The 17,216-nt window shown below is 38.1% G+C and overlaps 1 protein-coding gene across 6 annotated transcripts in view; it reads left to right on the forward strand.

The window, feature by feature from the left end:
• Positions 1-593: 593 nt before the first annotated feature.
• LOC127428681 (angiomotin-like) overlaps positions 594-17,216 on the forward strand; it is a 44,446-nt gene continuing 27,823 nt past the window's right edge. For 5 of the 6 annotated variants that reach the window (XM_051677201.1, XM_051677197.1, XM_051677200.1 and 2 more), the window contains exon 1: positions 594-906. The gene's annotated coding sequence lies outside the window, so the exon portion shown is untranslated. Of the gene's footprint in view, positions 907-9,582; positions 9,696-17,216 lie in introns of all 6 variants that reach the window. The other variant, XM_051677198.1, reaches the window with a different exon arrangement.

The following is a 17,216-nucleotide window of genomic DNA, read 5'->3' on the forward strand; positions in this document are numbered from 1 at the left end:
CACAAGGATTACATTTCTGAGAACATGACACAAGTGTTTTAAATTAGATTTTTAAAAGATTTCTCATTTTAACACCATGGACAATCTTATTTAAAGTTTGCTTATTTTCCACTGCTTGCAAATTAAAAATACATTACATTTGTGTGGTTACATTGACATATGCAGGATATATTTTAAACTTTTAAAGTTGCCACATTTCTGGTCCACTTTTGCTGGTGAGCTGGTATACTCGACAAGAACACATGTTAAATGAAGTTCTGACATTGTTTGTGTGTACCATAAGTGGAGTTATTATAATAATTTTTTTATTCAAGTTCTTTAAGATTTTTTACAAGCAGATATGTTGCTTATTATGGCAAAAAAATGCAATTATAAATCCTATGAGTAGATTTAAGAAGTATTTTCCTCTGAAGCCATTGAATGTGTGAGCTGATCTTCAGACGCACAAAAGCTTTTTGTCATTTTCTTGCTTGAGCGACATTCCTTGAAACCAACAGAAAGCCAGAAAGACAGGAACAATCGCCAAACTCTCCGGAGGAGGGCTCTCCTAGCCTCAGAAAATCCTCTGGATTCTCCTTTAACTTTCTGAGCAAGGGAGATTGTGTTTTGTTCCTTCTCTCGCTTGAGTTTTCAAGTGATTAAGCTCTGGAGCAGAGGGCAGTCCTTCCCCTCACAGCACATTTCTACTGGAAGACACATTTCACCAGCTCAAAAAATGACACGGAGAAGGGGGAACTCGTATTTTGTGAAGAAAAGTGCAAACATGATCGGAAAGTCCACTCGGATTGACGCATCTGAGCTATTGTGAAGAGTGCTCGACGCGTCGGTATGAACAGAAATAAACTTTTAACCGACACAAAAACCGGCGGCAGAACGAAATAAAGCGGGACTTGAGGTTTAATGAAGGTAAATAACTCTTAACGGTTTGCTCATGTGACATGTTGTTGTTTGTTTATAACATTTGCACGTTATGCCTGCGAAAGTCTCATCACAGTTGTGATGCGAGCGTCAGATAAAAGTTTTGAGTTAGTCAAAACATTTTATGTATATAAAATGTAGTCGTACATTTTATAATAATTGTATTAATTAACATTTGGAAATGCAAACGTTGGATTGTTTGCATCCTCTTGCAGTGAATGAATGGCATTGCTGTTACTTGTACTGGGTCAAAATAATTACATGTACTCCACTGACACCTTTGCTACAATTTCAACCTCCTCCTTATGACTTAAATACATTTACACTGCTGTATACTATTAAACAAGGTCAGAAATTATAGGGGGCTTGGTGCAAAAATGCCACCAAAAATATTGCCCTCATAATGAACTCTTCTGTTTTATTTTTTGTTTTATTTATAACATCTGATATAGTTCTTAATATTCTGTTGTAGGCCTAGTTAAACATATGGTATCAAATACTCTCTCAGTCTTGAGAATTTGCATTAATTGATTAAATTGACACAAACAGATGAGACAGTTTTGAAAGGTTAGAAAACATGCCCCTGAAAATCACATTTAGGGGGCAAATATTTCCCCTTAATGTAAAAGTTAATTTCTGACACTGCTATTAATAACGTGTAAATACAAAGTATGAATCCATAATATGCATATTTTGGTCTGCGGAAGTAATATTTTTTGCCTGATTGTTAAAAAGGGTCAAAGACAGTAATACTTTGTCATTGTGATTTATGTAGAGTAATGAATTAAGTTTCATGGGGGATAAGTAGAGGCCCTGCTGTCGGATGTCACCCCACTCCTCTAAGGAATGCCGCCTGGGGGCGAGGGGGGAGCTGGACACAGATATGCACATTACATAGGGCAGGAATGCAGTCATGTGTTATTGGAAATCAAAGCATGATACTTATGAGCAACGGTCAAGCTTTCAGACTCGTCTTTATTAGGTGAAACTAATTGCCCTTTACTATTTAACTGTGGCTAGCAGGAGCATAAGTAGGTCCTGCCTCGTACTGCTTTCATTGAGTGGGTTCAATTTAAGTGCTCTGGTTCGTTCTGAATGTTGGGAGGTCTTGTTTGCTCAGATTTCCAAAAGGGTTACTGGGGTAGCAGTAAACAACATTCCGAGATATGTTCATCTCACATTCATAGCTTTGTTAGATGGACGTTCAGCATTCGGATGGCCTCCTCTCACTTCCTGTCATCACAACAGTGCCAAGGAAAAGCCAGTGCTTTTAGTTGTAAAGGTAGCAAACGACTGCCAGAAAAGTGCCTAGCGGCATTGACTCACGGTGCAGGAATGTCAGCTCTCTTTCGCTTTTCCCTCCTCTCCCCACCTCTTTCCATCTCTCACTTCCTTTTACCCCACCACACACACACACACACACACACACACACACACACACACACACACACACACACTTGAGAGGGGCCAAAGTTCTGCTTGCTGACTCAGCCTCCAAATCACCCAACTGCCTTTTTCCACTGAGCATTAGGGACTCTATGCCTGCACTCCTTACTGAAGTTTTACAATTAGGTTGTGTCCAACTGAGAATACTGCATCCCCCAACCCCCCTCAAGGGAATCTGTTGTGTCCATATAACTAGGGCTGGGCGATATGGCTAAAATTACTAGAAAAATATGTTTTTCATATCGTTAGAGTTCCATATTTATCACAAATAACATTTCATACCAGTAATGGGGAAGGAAATGCATTTGGACATTTGACTCCCTTCATAGTCATTAACTGATGTCAGAGTTGCTGTTGTGTTCAGTCAATAGCTGTCTTTTTCAGTACACAATGATATCATATTAGCTGGATAGCTACTTAGGTTGCTACCTAGCCTCATTACTGGTTTACATGACAGCAGTACTTGGTAGCTGCTAGCCAACTAACTAATAGCCAGATAATACTGATTTCATGACTGTGATTCAGTACCATAAATCTACATAGATTACAGGTTTTGACTGCATGTTTATAATACATTAATATTTTTAAAGCTACTAAATTTATTCAGCCAAGAGCAATAAATGGTTGTCATTTTCTTGTTATTGTTGATTGATTAATATCAACAGCACAGACAGTGGCAGGTCAATCAGACTGCATTTACCCTTCAAGTCCTAATAAACAGATACAATATTTTGATACAAATCCTCTTTTTTTTTTTTTTTTTTTTTTTTTTGTGCTGGTGTTTACATTTACTTTAAACATAACTGATTGTGTTTCTATTAAAGGAATATTCCGGGTTCAGTACAAGTTAAGCTCAATCAACAGCATTTGGGGCATAATGTTGATTACCACAAAAATTAATTTCGATTAAAACTCAAGGTTCCAGTGAGGCACTTACAATGGAAGTGAATGGGGGCCAATCTGTAAACATTAAAATTCTCACTATTTCAAAAGTATCGCCACAAGACATAAACAATATGCATGTTAACATGATTTAAGTGCAATAAAATCGCTTACTAACCTTTTCTGTTTAAAGTTATAGCCAGTTTTATAACTCTGATGCCATGATGCAAAGAACTTTAAAACCCTAAAATGACTGCAAAAATGATTATTTAAAGAAGGATTTTTTTTCTCTTGATTTTTCTCCCCAATTTCGAATGCCCAATTTCGAATGCCCAATTCCCAATGCGCTCTCCTCGTGGTGGCGTAGTGACTCGCCTCAATCCGGGTGGTGGAATCTCAGTTGCCTCCGCGTCTGAGACCGTCAATCCACGCATCTTATCACATGGCTTTTTGAGAGCGATACCATGGAGACTATATTGTATTTTAAATGGTAGATTGCTATCATTTCTGTTATTTATTTTCACATGAAGAAATTGTTAATATATTAGGAAGAAGGAAATAACAGTACACACAGTAGTCCAGGATGGATGGCATGTCCACGTTAGCAATCGCATTTTCTCAAAAAATACAGAATCAAACCAATTGTATATACACTGCATTGTGAATAAGACCTTTACTTATAGCACACGTGAAGCGCTTTTACCTTGAAGTTGCACTTACACGCTCGTGCAGATCCAGCACAAGCAGTGATCTCCTGACAGTTTAAATGGCCTGGATCGCCTGCTTGGATTGTCATAGACTGACCATCATGATTTGTGAATCAGAGGAACTTTTGATCCTGATACTGAAGTTTTGATACTGAAGTTTTTGATTCTGGCAGATACAATATGCACTTCAGAGGAAGATATTAGATGAGCGCTCGACGGATTGCTGGATTTTCGTGAGGTTCGTAAATTTACATCTTTTTAAACGAGATGTCTGCATATATGCAGACGGTGTATAATAGAAATTTTATTTAGATTTTATCATTAGAAAAGTGACAGGGAACTGTTGAGGAGAGACTGTTAGAACACGTGCTTCAACGGAAGATTTATGAGCGCTCCACAGGATGCTGGATCTGCTGAAGTTGTGTGAGGTTGGTTTATTACATCTGTTTAAACGAGATATGCGCATATTTGCAGATGGTAGATGATATTAGTTTTATTTGTATTTGCCTTTTTATCATTAGACAAGACAGTTACAGGAAACTGTTGAGGAGAGAGAGGGAGAATGAAACAGTCGAGCACTTTAACATTATGAGCTCAAACGCGTCTGCTGCTGATATGCGGACTGTTTAAATGACACCATGTTGCACACTGGTCTATTATTGTAGGAACACAATGGCATGTAACAACAAAACGAACCGTGACTGGTTGTTTACAAGTCTCAGTTGCTTCACATGCAAGCAGGCGATTTTCGGCCCCCTTAAGAAAAAAATCGGCCAAACAGGAAAATTTATCAGCCGATGCTGATATCTATCCCTTCTCGTCTTGTGAAACCCAATGCCTTCCGCGGAACCATGTTGCATGATGCTTACCTGCTCACCTCAGGGCAGTAAAGTCAGACACCTCTCTGGTGGAATGTGTCACCATATTTCAGACACAATCACATGGGCGAGGTACAGCGTCTCACCACTCTTTCATCTCCGGGCTGCTAAATTCACAAGCAGGATGTGTCACTCAAAAATTAATTGTTTGGGGGAATCCACCACAAGCCAGAAAGTAATTCGACTCCAGATGGTCCAGTAAGGTATGAAAGATGCTTACTGTTTTGTGTCAGACAGAAACTGAACAGTGAATGGAAAATTCAAGACTTTTGAGGATGTCCAACTTGACCATCTGGTTGACTGGCTTTATATTGTTAGATTTACCTTGCCAAAAAAATTTCAGTTGTGGTGCTTGCTTAGCGGTGCATTTGTGATGTTCAGCTCATTTCACGCCATTTGTGTTGCTCACATGAATGATATCCTACCTTAAACCGTGCAGTTTTTGGAAGAGATGTGCTGTTATCTCCTGGCAGATAATAAAATGGTTGAAAAATTCTATACACTTAGATTGGAAGAATATTAGTGAGAATATTGTAAACATTTGGGGGTGGGCTGTTTTCACTTGGCCCAGTAAGGAATAGGAATGGAAGTTGCAAGTAATTAACAATACTGATCTATACTGAAAAAAAAAAAAAAAAAAAATTGCAACAAAACTCACAATGTACATCTTTAATAATACATTACTCTCATTTAGGTCTGACAAGCCTTAAGTACACATTAACAGTAACAGCTGTTGGTTCATTTTCAAGTAGGACATAAAAAAAAAGAATAACTTATGGTTCAGAAGGGTTTTCATGCAATAAGAAGAACCGGATGATAAGAGTAATTTGTTTGGGTGGTAGGTTCAGGAATCAGGCTATACTGGTCACGCTGTATGTTTTGTGCTGTAGATTAAAAAGAACCAGATTATTAGAGTCATTTGTTTGGTAATCAGACTAAACTGGTAGGGCTGCATGTTTTGCGCTGCTGATTCAATAGCGGTGTTGCAGTGCAGCTGAATGGTAGCGCAGGAAACACAGTCAGAATATTTTAGCATGGTGTCTAGGGCTAGGTGATATATTGAATATTCAAGATATTATTGTAATGATTTTGCTGGGGATACAAAATAAAGCAATTTCATGAACATCACGATGCTATTAATGCGCTTTTTGTTTTGCCACTATGTTTCCAAAAGAGCGTGTCATTGGACTAATTTCACGATCCTTCAGGGCTACACTAATAAACTTTACACTATAATAACGATATGGTCACATTTGATTATTAAACCACAAAAGGCTGTGATTTAATTAAATGAATACATGGTCTGTGGGTGCATCAGAGTGAATGGGTGATGCGCTGTTCTGTGTGTACGCTTGCGGCTCACGATGAACGCATTGTGAAAGCAAAATACTGCAGGTTCACACATTCACGCAATTCCAAACATTTGAAACCGCTTTAAGATATTGAACATTATTACAAACCCAAAATTGTGACACAGAATCACAGAAATGGAGGAGGTGACAGCGTTCAGAGATTTTGTAAAGAGGAACACTTTAAACTGTCAAATATTCTCTGACATTGCAGTGCACTTTCAGTGCTCCACCAAATATAAACTCCAGGTGAAGGTGAAGTGAAAAGGACAGAAATGTATTGCTATATTATATAACAAATCATTAAAATGATAATAGTATTAACTCAGTATCATATTATAATAGTAAACTTTCCTGGAAATTAATAAATAATATTTAAAGGGATAGTTCACCCAAAATTGAAAATCCACTAATTTATTCACCCTCATGCCATTCCAGATGTTCAAAGCACATAAAGTCAGCATAAATGTAATCCATAAGACTCCAGTGGTTAAATCCATTTCTTCAGAAGCGATATAGGTGTGAGTGAGAAACAGATAAATATGCAAGTCCTTTTTAAACATAAATTCTCCTCCCTGCCCAGTAGGTGGCGATATGCTAAGAATGCGAATTGCCCAAAACAAAAGAAGAAGAATGTGGAAGTGGGCTTCCATCATAAAAAAAAAGGACTGTCATCACACACCTATCATATTGCTTGTGAAGATATGGATTTAACCACTGGAGTCGTATGGATTACTTTTACGCTGACTTTGTATGCTTTTTGGACCTGAGTTTTTTTGGAGTGAACAACTGTGGAAAACATGCCTTCATTATTTTTAACTAGATTTTTTTATTTCATTTAAATATTTGCATATACTTGGCTGCAATTGCTGTTTGTGTAAAATTATGTTCCTCGGATATAAAATCACTATGTAATTTCTGCACAAATACACTATTATTGAGATATATATTGAATATTGTCAATAGGCTGGAAAATATCAAGATATAATTTTTGGAGCCTTATTGCCCAGTCCTAATGGTGTCCCACCCGCATCGGTGAAATAATGCATGTGAGTTCCGTTAACAGAACTGGATGTTATTATAATCATTCCAGTATTTTTGGAAAAAATGGAACCAGTTCTAAAAGAGCTATTCTCGGTTCCAAGCCCTAGTAAGGAATCACCTAGCACCCACCTAGAACACCCTAGCAACCAATTTGCAATGTGTGAACAACCATTCAGAACACCTAAGCAATACCCCCTCAACCACTCACAAAACCCTAGTGTCATGGCAGCAATTTTAGCAGGGCCAAGCTATACTCATATTTTAGAAAAGAAGTGTTGAGCCTGAATGTGCATTAGCAAAGACATGTTACAGAACTCTTAAAATTATACATACACTAGATATATTTGACCAAGATCTTCATGCTTACAACGGCCACACCTGTGTACGCTGTCGTACATGACCGTAACTGTGTTAACTGTCACTTAGGTCGTAAATTCAGATTTTATGGATGTAATTTTATTCCTCTGACAAAATGGGAATGGTGGGCGGGGGTTGTTGAAATTATCTTTTTGTTTTTTCTCTTTGCTAAGGGAAAGAAACTAGTGCAGAGCTTGAGTGGCAAATATGAAGCAGGGATCTCTTTTCCCCACCACATGCTTTTCATTAAGGGTTTGGATGGAGGAGTGGGTGGGGGGGTTGAGAGGGAGTCGAGGGGAGCAACGCTGTGTTTCCAAATACTTGGGCCTGTATCAGGGACATGTGGGGGGAAAACCACATTATAGAGACCTTGTTGCAGTTGGAGTATGAAGGAAGAGAAGAAATTGAAGTAGTTATTTGGTGACTCATATTGGATTTTTATTTTCAAGTTATTTTCTGCCATAATGGCACACAGGTTTGCTTGGCCTCTTTTGCACCTCATTTTTTGCTTTTATAGTTTGACTAAAGGTCAAAAATGTGACCTTTTAAAGATAACGGTATTTCCTCGATCCTTTTAAAAGTTGAAGGGATAGTTCAACCAAACATAAAAATTCACCATTTTTCACCCTTCTGTGGAACACAAAAAATGATAGGCAGAATGTCACCATTGATTTGCATCTTATTTTCATCCAATGAAAGTGACTTTGTCCGAAAAGACAAAGCAAATTCTTTAATGATTAAATTAGGCACGTTCTCTTGAATCCGCTGCAAGCTTAATGCTGGCCCCAAGTGTCATCCTCTGGTTTCTCTCAGCCTGACTTCCCATCAGACATGTTTAAAAAAAACAAAAAAAAAAAACGCAATCCTGTGAAATTAATCACAGGGGCGAATTCTAAGAAAGCAGCACAAATCGAGGGAGGAGGCGGATTAATGCTGCGAAGCCGTATTGCAGCGAACATGGAAACGGAGGTAGAGAGCAGGAGCAGATGTGTCAGAGTTTCTTGGAATACTTCTTTTCCAGTCTTGCCGTGTGAGAATCTCTCGAACTGGGAGTAATGGGCTCGGAGCTTTACGTTTTCTCCATGGTTGCAGCGCCAGACCTTTCCAGAATGGAATGTTGCGTTTCCTGCTCTGTTCATGCCATGTGTTTCTCAATTCCCCCTCTGCCTTAATCTCTTTGTCTGCATGTGTCTTTGTTCTTGGACTGTTGCTTTGTCACTGTCTTGTCCACTCATTGGAGTCGTGGTGTAAGAAGAAGTAAACTTTGTTCTAAAACAGTTTGTTCACCGATAGTTCACCAAAAATGAAAATGCTGTCATTATTTACTCACCTTAATATTGTAACAGCATATATGACAAAACCTTCATTTTTGGGTGAACTATCCCTTTACAAGATGTCCTTTCTTCGATTCCTACTGCTGTCTTTCTCCCATCATCTCTCACTTCTTCTCATAAACTTTTCATCTGCTGCCCTCATGGGGTTATTGTAACCTCATCATCATACATCTCTCTTCTCCCCCAAGACCCCCATTCGCACACTCACACACTTTATTCTCCATTAGCTCCTCCTTCCCCATAAAAATATTGTCAGCGTTATCATGTCCTACATGAAGCATAAAAGAACTCTTAACATGGATGATTTCTCTGGAGTTCATTAAACCTCTGGAAACCTTCCACTAATGCTCCCCTGTTATGTAAACGCTGCCTGTGAAAGTTGGGGGTGGCTTTTTTTTATGCAATCAGAAGGTTGCTCACTCAGCCTTAAAGGGATAGTTCACCCAAAAAAGAAAATTCTGTCATTGTTTACTCATCCTCATGCTATCAGGCTGTCATTGTGCCTTGCATATCCTTTTGTGTTTCACTAAGGAAAGAAAGTCATACAGGTTTGGAAGAACATGAGGGTGAGTAAATGATAACAGAACTTTTGGGTGAACTATCCCTTTAACAAAAGTTTTTTGAGGTCAGCCATCTGATCTTTCCCGCTTTTATGTTTTGATGTTAGGAGGTTGTCGTGGTGAAACTCTGGGCCTCGTGGAATGCGGCTCTACCACTCATCAGCATTAGACTTTTTACCGTTGTTGCTGGCAGCAGTATTCATCATTTCACGCACCGAAGGTTGGGAAGTGAGACAAGAAAATATAATGGAAAATCCTGCTGTCTTGTGTCACTTTTCTGAAAAGTGGAACCAAATGTTCAAGTTATTGAGTTACATGAGTGTGAATAGGTCTATAGTAACATGTTCAAAAGTTGTTTATTGTTGAGTTCCAGGTTCAATAGAAGTAATGTTCAATTGACAGCGTTTGTGATGTTGATTACCACAATTTTTTTTTTGACTTGTCCATTTATTTAAAAAGATTAGAGTAGAGCATTTTTAATGGAAGTGAATGGGGCCAGTCCATAAACATTAAATTACCAAGTTAAGATATTGGATATAACTTTACACAGATAAGTTTAGTAAGAATTAAAAAAATTCAGTTCAGTTTAGTTTTCGCCCATAAAAGCTGCAGGAAAACATTTTTCAACATCTTGACATTATATTTATTCATTAAGGACAACTTGACTGTGTGAAGCATTGCAACACCACTTATTCTCTTAAAAGATTATTTTTTTAATAAGATGGTGTCAATTGCATCATAAAACATTCACCGCTGATCAGACTAAAATTAACAAATAATAAAATTAAATCATTTTTCCCCCCCAAATAAATTCTTTCATATGAACATATGAAATTTACTGATCAGAAATTGTAACACCAATTAAATTTAAATGAATAATTTAAGATGACACTATGTGCACATTTAAGCAGCCTCTTCTTCCTATGAACTCCTTGGAAGTTCTTTTCCACAACTTTTTGTATTTTTAATGCTTAATCTCTAATGCTTCACGTGAGAAACAAATGAGTAGAAAATTATCAGAAATAACTTTAAATGTCAGAGAAGTGGTGTACCAGCTGAAGGGGACAAGGGTTTTTTCAGGCAATTGACAAATTCAAATATATTTTCTACATAATGTGTAAAAGTCAAACCATTTCATATCATTTAAAAAAAAAGGTCAGGTTAGAGAAAGATGCCTTTTAAATGGGATTTCTTGACCATTTGAAATCTTTTTCATGACTGAAAAAGTCAAGGGACATGTTTGTCACCATATTTTGATAATGAGCCAATACAGTTGTGCTCAAAAGTTTGCGTACGCTTGGAGAATTGGTAATATATGTACCATTTTTAAAGAAAATATGAGTGAGCAGGCAAAACACATTTCTTTTATTTCTTCTGGGATTCATATTCACTGTAGGTTATAACAGAATGGCACAATCATAAAACAAAACATGGCAACAAAGAAAAAAATGAAATGACCCCTGTTCAAAAGTCTGCATACCCTTAGTTCTTAATACTGTGTATTGCCCCCTTTAGCATCAATGACAGCATGCAGCCTTTTGTAATAGTTGTCTATGAGGCACCAAATTCTTGCAGGTGGTATTGCTGCCCATTCGTCTTGGCAAAATGCCTCCAGGTCATGCAAAGTATTGGTCGTCTTGCATGAACCGCACGTTTGAGATCTCCCCAGAGTGGCTCGATGATATTAAGGTCAGGAGACTGTGATGGCCACCCCAGAACCTTCACCTTTTTCTGCTGTAACCACTGGTGGGTCAACTTGGCCTTGTGCTTAGGGTCATTGTCGTGCTGGAAAGTCCAAGAGCATCCCATGCGCAGCTTTCGTGTAGAAGAATGGAAATTGTCTGCCAGTATTTTCTGATAACATGCTGCATTCATCTTGCCATCAATTTTCACAAGATTCCCCTTGCCTTTAGAGCTCATACACCCCCAAAACATCAGTGAGCCACCACCATGCTTCACAGTGGGGATGGTATTCTTTGACCCCTCTCCAAGTGACCATAAAGCTCTATTTTGGTCTCGTTACTCCAAATTACAGTGTGCCAGAAGCTGTGAGGCGTGTCAAGGTGTTGTCGGGCATATTGTAACCGGGCTTTTTTGTGGCATTGGTGCAGTAAAGGCTTCTTTCTGGCAACTCGACCATGCAGCTCATTTTTGTTCAAGTATCATCCTATTGTGCTCCTTGAAACAACCACGCCATCTTTTTCCAGAGCAGCCTGTATTTCTCCTGAGGTTACCTGTGGGTTTTTCTTTGTATCCCGAACAATTCTTCTGGCAGTTGTGGCTGAAATCTTTCTTGGTCTACCTGACCTTGGCTTGGTATCAAGAGATCCCTGAATTTTCCACTTCTTAATAAGTGATTGAACAGTACTGACTGGCATTTTCAAGGCTTTGGATATCTTTTTATATCCTTTTCCATCTTTATAAAGTTCCATTACCTTGTTACGCAGGTCTTTTGACAGTTCTTTTCTGCTCCCCATGGCTCAGTATCTAGCCTGCTCAGTGCATCCACATGAGAGCTAACAAACTCATTGACTATTTATACACACACTAATTGCAATTTAAAAAGCCACAGGTGTGGGAAATTAACCTTGAATTGCCATTTAAACCTGTGTGTGTCACCTTGTGTGTCTGTAACAAGGCCAAACATTCAAGGGTATGTAAACTTTTGATTAGGGCCATTTGGGTGATTTCTGTTATCATTATGATTTAAAAAGGAGCCGAACAACTATGTGAAAATAAATGGCTTCATATGATCACTATCCTTAAATAAAAGACAGTTTTTTTGCATGATCAGTCATATTTCCAAAATCAATGCCAAAATTTCACAATTTCTGCCAGGGTATGCAAACTTTTGAGCACAACTGTACATGGTATTAAACAGCAAGGTTTACCTAATGTTTTTTTACTAAAACGTTAAAATGCAGCACTTGGACTTCTCTGAACATTTTTCAGTAATGACACTGATGAGTCATTCAATCACTATTAGGGATGCACCAAAAAAGAAAAAAAGGCAGAAAATCTTGGCTGAAAATTTGAACAAAAACCGTAATTTTAAAATCCGGTAACAGAAACACTCACATGGAGAAAACGCATTGTTTATGTTTAACATGAAAGTCCACATCCCAGAAGTGAAGTGATCATTCTTTTGGTTATTAGAACATTAATAAAGAGTGTTTTCCAGTGCTTCAGTATTGTTTGTTATTGTGTGTTATAGCTGTTACTATTAAGCTCTAATATGACATTAAAGAAGCATAACAGCACCATTAAAGTAGTCTACATGACTCTTTATATTCAGTTTCTTGAAGCTATACAATAGTTTTGTGAATCGCAAAGGATGCGTTTAATACATAAATATACAGTCTGCATGTGCAGGGTGCTTCAGTGAATGAGCGCTGCTTTGTTGTTGACACACACTCATAGCATGCACTGTTGATGCACTGCAGTTTTTAGCGCTGCGGCCCGCTATATGTGAGTGCTCCACATGAACTCCATTGACAAGATTAAATGTAATATTTAATAGTTCAGTTCGCTTAAAACATTCCTTGACAATGGAACCGGAGGAGCATTTCACCTGATCAGAAGCATTTTAAAACTACTGTCAACTAGCCTACAGACTTCCTGAAGTGTTCTGCCAAAATAAAAGCCAGAGGGTTTTAAAGTTAAGAAATTATGACTGAAGTAGTCAGGAAATTACTATCTTTATAAGAACTTATTGGCCAGATTAAATGTGCATTAAAATCATCACGATATTAATGATGTTGATTAATTTGATATCGCAAATTAGATCATACTGAATACATTTCAGATATTTCAGTTATATAGGCCAGTCCTAAACACAAGTACATATTGTTCTCCATAAACCTGCTGTTTGGTGAGTAATTCTATTGTGTCAGTTTCTGGTCATAAGACTGAAGTGTAGGAGGAGTTGAGTTGAAAGACTAAACTACAAAGTATTTTTGGAAAAATGTTTGAAGTTTAGTAAGCATGTCCTATTGTAATGGTCAAGGAATATCTTTCAACCCAAGATGAGGTTTTGTGGGTGTGGTGCCATGGCAATAAAACTTTTATAATGAGTTAAGCATTAACATCAATCCTGGATCAGAAATTTACCTGAACATCTGTTAGCACTGTACCAAGAGCCTGGAGTGTTTCAGAGTAATGAGAGCAGTAAGGGACTGGACTGTCAGAAGCTGTTTGACCGAGTGCCAGCACCAGGCCCGCACTTAAACTTACCCTGGGCCACATTCTTGATGTATTACCCGAGTAAACACTGTCTACGTGGGGGCCCTGGGAAACTTGTGCATGAAAGGTAAATATTTAGACAGTGTCGGGGTTCATTCAAAATATACCAGACCATTGCAGAATCCAGGTTACAGTGAGAGGGATTCATCCAATTTAAATCATTTGATCTTTTTCTGTCATGAAATTTAAAATATGAAGTTTTGAACCCCCACACAAAAGTTGGTTTATATTCACAAGCTTAGTAATGCAGTAACTTGATAGCTGATGTACAGTCATGTTTTTTTCTCCTTGCATAACCAAATAAATCATTGTCAAGGAACCAAGATCATAATAAATGAGAATGTTTGCTCAACTTTATCTGCACATTACGGCACACCAGAGGGGGTATTTTTATACGGCTTACATGTGTATTAAACTATGTCATGGCTCAATTATTTATTTTAAATAATTTTCAAAAGAAGAACTGCTGCCACTTTTAATTTTGTTTTTGAATGTTAAAAGTTCATAAAGTTTTCTTGTATGCATTGCGTCGCCCAAGATCTTTGATGTCACTGTGAAAATGTTCCTCTTAGGGGCTGTTCACACAAAATGCATTATTAAAAAAAAGCTTAAAAAAGCTAAATAGAGCAGAACGTAGGTGTCTCCAGATGCGTTTTTACTTGAAGGTTTTAACTTGACACAACGTCTACAAAATGCAATGCTCCGTCACGAGCCATGGTTAAAACTGCAAGACTGGCTCCTTAAAGTGTGAAGCTAATTTCAGCATCACTAGCATCACCAAATAAAATAAATAAATAAAGACTGTTTTCAAATTGGTTTTCTTAACACTCGTCTTTCATTGGGCGGTAAAAAGGATAGTCTCGCCCCAAACTCGCGCCACTGGTAAAGCCAGTGTTGTTGTGTCATGCTTGTTTGGATGCTCAAACAAATAACAATATTTGTTAGCGCCAGAGTGTTTACACTTCTAATCAACAAATGGCTTAATTATACACTCACTGACCACTTTATTAGGTACACCTGTACACCTACTTATTCATGTGCTTATCTAATCAGCCGATCGTGTGGCAGCAGTGCAGTGCATAAAATCATGCAGATATGGGTCAGGACCTTTAGTTAATGTTCACATTAACCATCAGAATTGGGAAAAAATGTGATCTCAGTGATTTCGACAGTGGCATGATTGTTGGTGCCAGATGGGCTGGTTTGAGTATTTCTGTAACTGCTGATCTCCTGGGATTTTCACATTCAACAGTCTCTAGAATTTACTCAGAATGATGCAAAAAACATCCAGTGAGCGGCAGTTCTGTGGACAGTTCTTGCTGATTAGATAGGTCAACGGAGAATGGCCAGACTGGTTCGAGCTGACATAAAGGCATCTCAGAATGTACAACATGTCAAACCTTGAGGCGAATTGGCTACAACAGCAGAAGACCATGTTGGGTTCACTTCTGTCAGCCAAGAACAGAAAGCTGAGGCTGCGTGCTGTATTTTGATGGTTAATGTGAACTTTAAATGAAGCTCCTGACCCGTATCTGCATTATTTTATGCATTGCATTGCTGCTATACGATTGGCTGATTAGATAATCACATGAATGAGTAGGTGTACAGGTGTTCATAAATGATAAACTTTCATGAACTGTGTGGCCATCTCTCTTGCACTCTTTCTGATGTCTTGACAGCAGGCGAGTGCCCAGTACCCATGTTGTTCTTGGCTCTGTTTAACTCTCTGAATGAGACATGGGCGGCAGCAGCGGTTAGGGAGAATATGAGGAAGGAATAGCTGCTGGCTGTGTTGTGGCAAGCCAGGTGTTTCAGTTTCTTATCAGGAGAACTTACAGTTTTCCACCTGTTCCAACTTTTCTTAATTGCTCTTGGCAGGTAGAACGCCTACTCATGTTGGCATGAAGTTCAGGGATTTGCCAATGATCTGGATGATAGGGTGCTATGCCCAAATAATCTGTAGACAGCCCACTTTTTCAAAAAGTTATTGCTAACGCCTTGTCCAAGGTCAAGCTATTAGCAGCAAGCTAGGTTTCATGTTAACTAATAAAAACATTTAATTGTTGCAAGTAGTAAACAAGCAATTTTTACAGGTGCAATTTTCTAATGTGCTTTGGCAATTTTATGTGCACTTGAAAACCCCTCTGTAGAAATTAGAATGTTGATGTAGCACAGAATCAAAACTCGTGAACATTCTGAGTAAAGCTGGGTGCACACTGTAAGATTTTTTGACACAGCCAGAAATTAATTTTAGGCATTTAATTGGCTGCCAGTGAACATGTCACACTAAGTATGCATAATCAATGACTGACGATTTTGCCCTACGACAAGAGAAATCTTTTATGGTTCCCAAAATTTGTCTCAGTCTGCAAAATTTTGGCCAAAATCGTACTGTAACTAGGTTTCCATCTATGTAGTTTTATGTGAATTTTGGGATATTGTATAAAAATTTGCTGGATGGAAACTAGTGCCCGACTGATTTTATTAGCCGATATTAGCCTTTAACCGATATGTCGGTATCGGCGTATATTTTACCGATATGCGCCAATATGAAAACTTTTTTCAGAACATATAATGCAGAAAACAATGCTTTAGAATTGGTGTCATAGCGTAGTTTGTCCAGCTGAGTGTGCTCTGACTCCATTGTTTACAGAGCTGAACTGACGGTGGCTCTGCAGACAGGGCGGAGTTTAGCGGTGTCATTACGGTAAGTTGTTAACTAGTTTGTTAAATACATACTGGAAACTTAATAAACAATGACCCCATCATTTTCCCTTTTCAGTATAACTAATATAACGTTAACCTTGTCCCTGACAACCATGTCACTCATGTCTGTTTGCTGTTAGCCAGCTATAGTTTGTCAGTGCAGTCAGTAATGTTGCAGATTGAAAGGTAAACATCAGAGCATCTTTTTGCAGCTCAGCAGACAATGGTGCGGTGGTGGATTGTGTCTGATGAGTGTTGATTTCACGCTATGTTATTACCTAGTTGGTGAGACACAATGCTGGAAAGTTAAATAAACAACATTCATCTTTTACTCTCCATGACAACAAGCTTATAGCTAACTAGAATATCACGTAGCTACTTTCATTGTTGTCAGCTGAGTGGAAGCTAATGAGTAAACATGTATTCACCAAACTGTTTTGTTCAGGATTTTCAGTTTGGTACCCCCTTCAGCCGAACAATTCCAGTCGTGTCATTTATAAAATATAATATTTAAAAGTCTGGTTTTCCACCGTTGAAAGTTTCCCCTGATCTTGTATAGCAGAATACGTCGTAACACCGCTGCTGCTGTTTATCTTGACTTGGCAGTATTAATATAGTCAGCATTTGACTGATTCTAAACAGTACTGATGTTTATTTAGCTATTTATTTATTTATTTATTTTTTATTCTTTATTTAAATGGTCAGTATTTGATTGATACTAAACAGTAATACTGATGTTTATTTAGCTATTTATTTTATTTGTATTTATTCTTTATTTTAATGGTCAGCATTT

The sequence above is a fragment of the Myxocyprinus asiaticus genome, chromosome 38, assembly GCF_019703515.2.
Source record: "Myxocyprinus asiaticus isolate MX2 ecotype Aquarium Trade chromosome 38, UBuf_Myxa_2, whole genome shotgun sequence".
In the NCBI taxonomy this organism is placed as follows: domain Eukaryota; kingdom Metazoa; phylum Chordata; class Actinopteri; order Cypriniformes; family Catostomidae; genus Myxocyprinus; species Myxocyprinus asiaticus.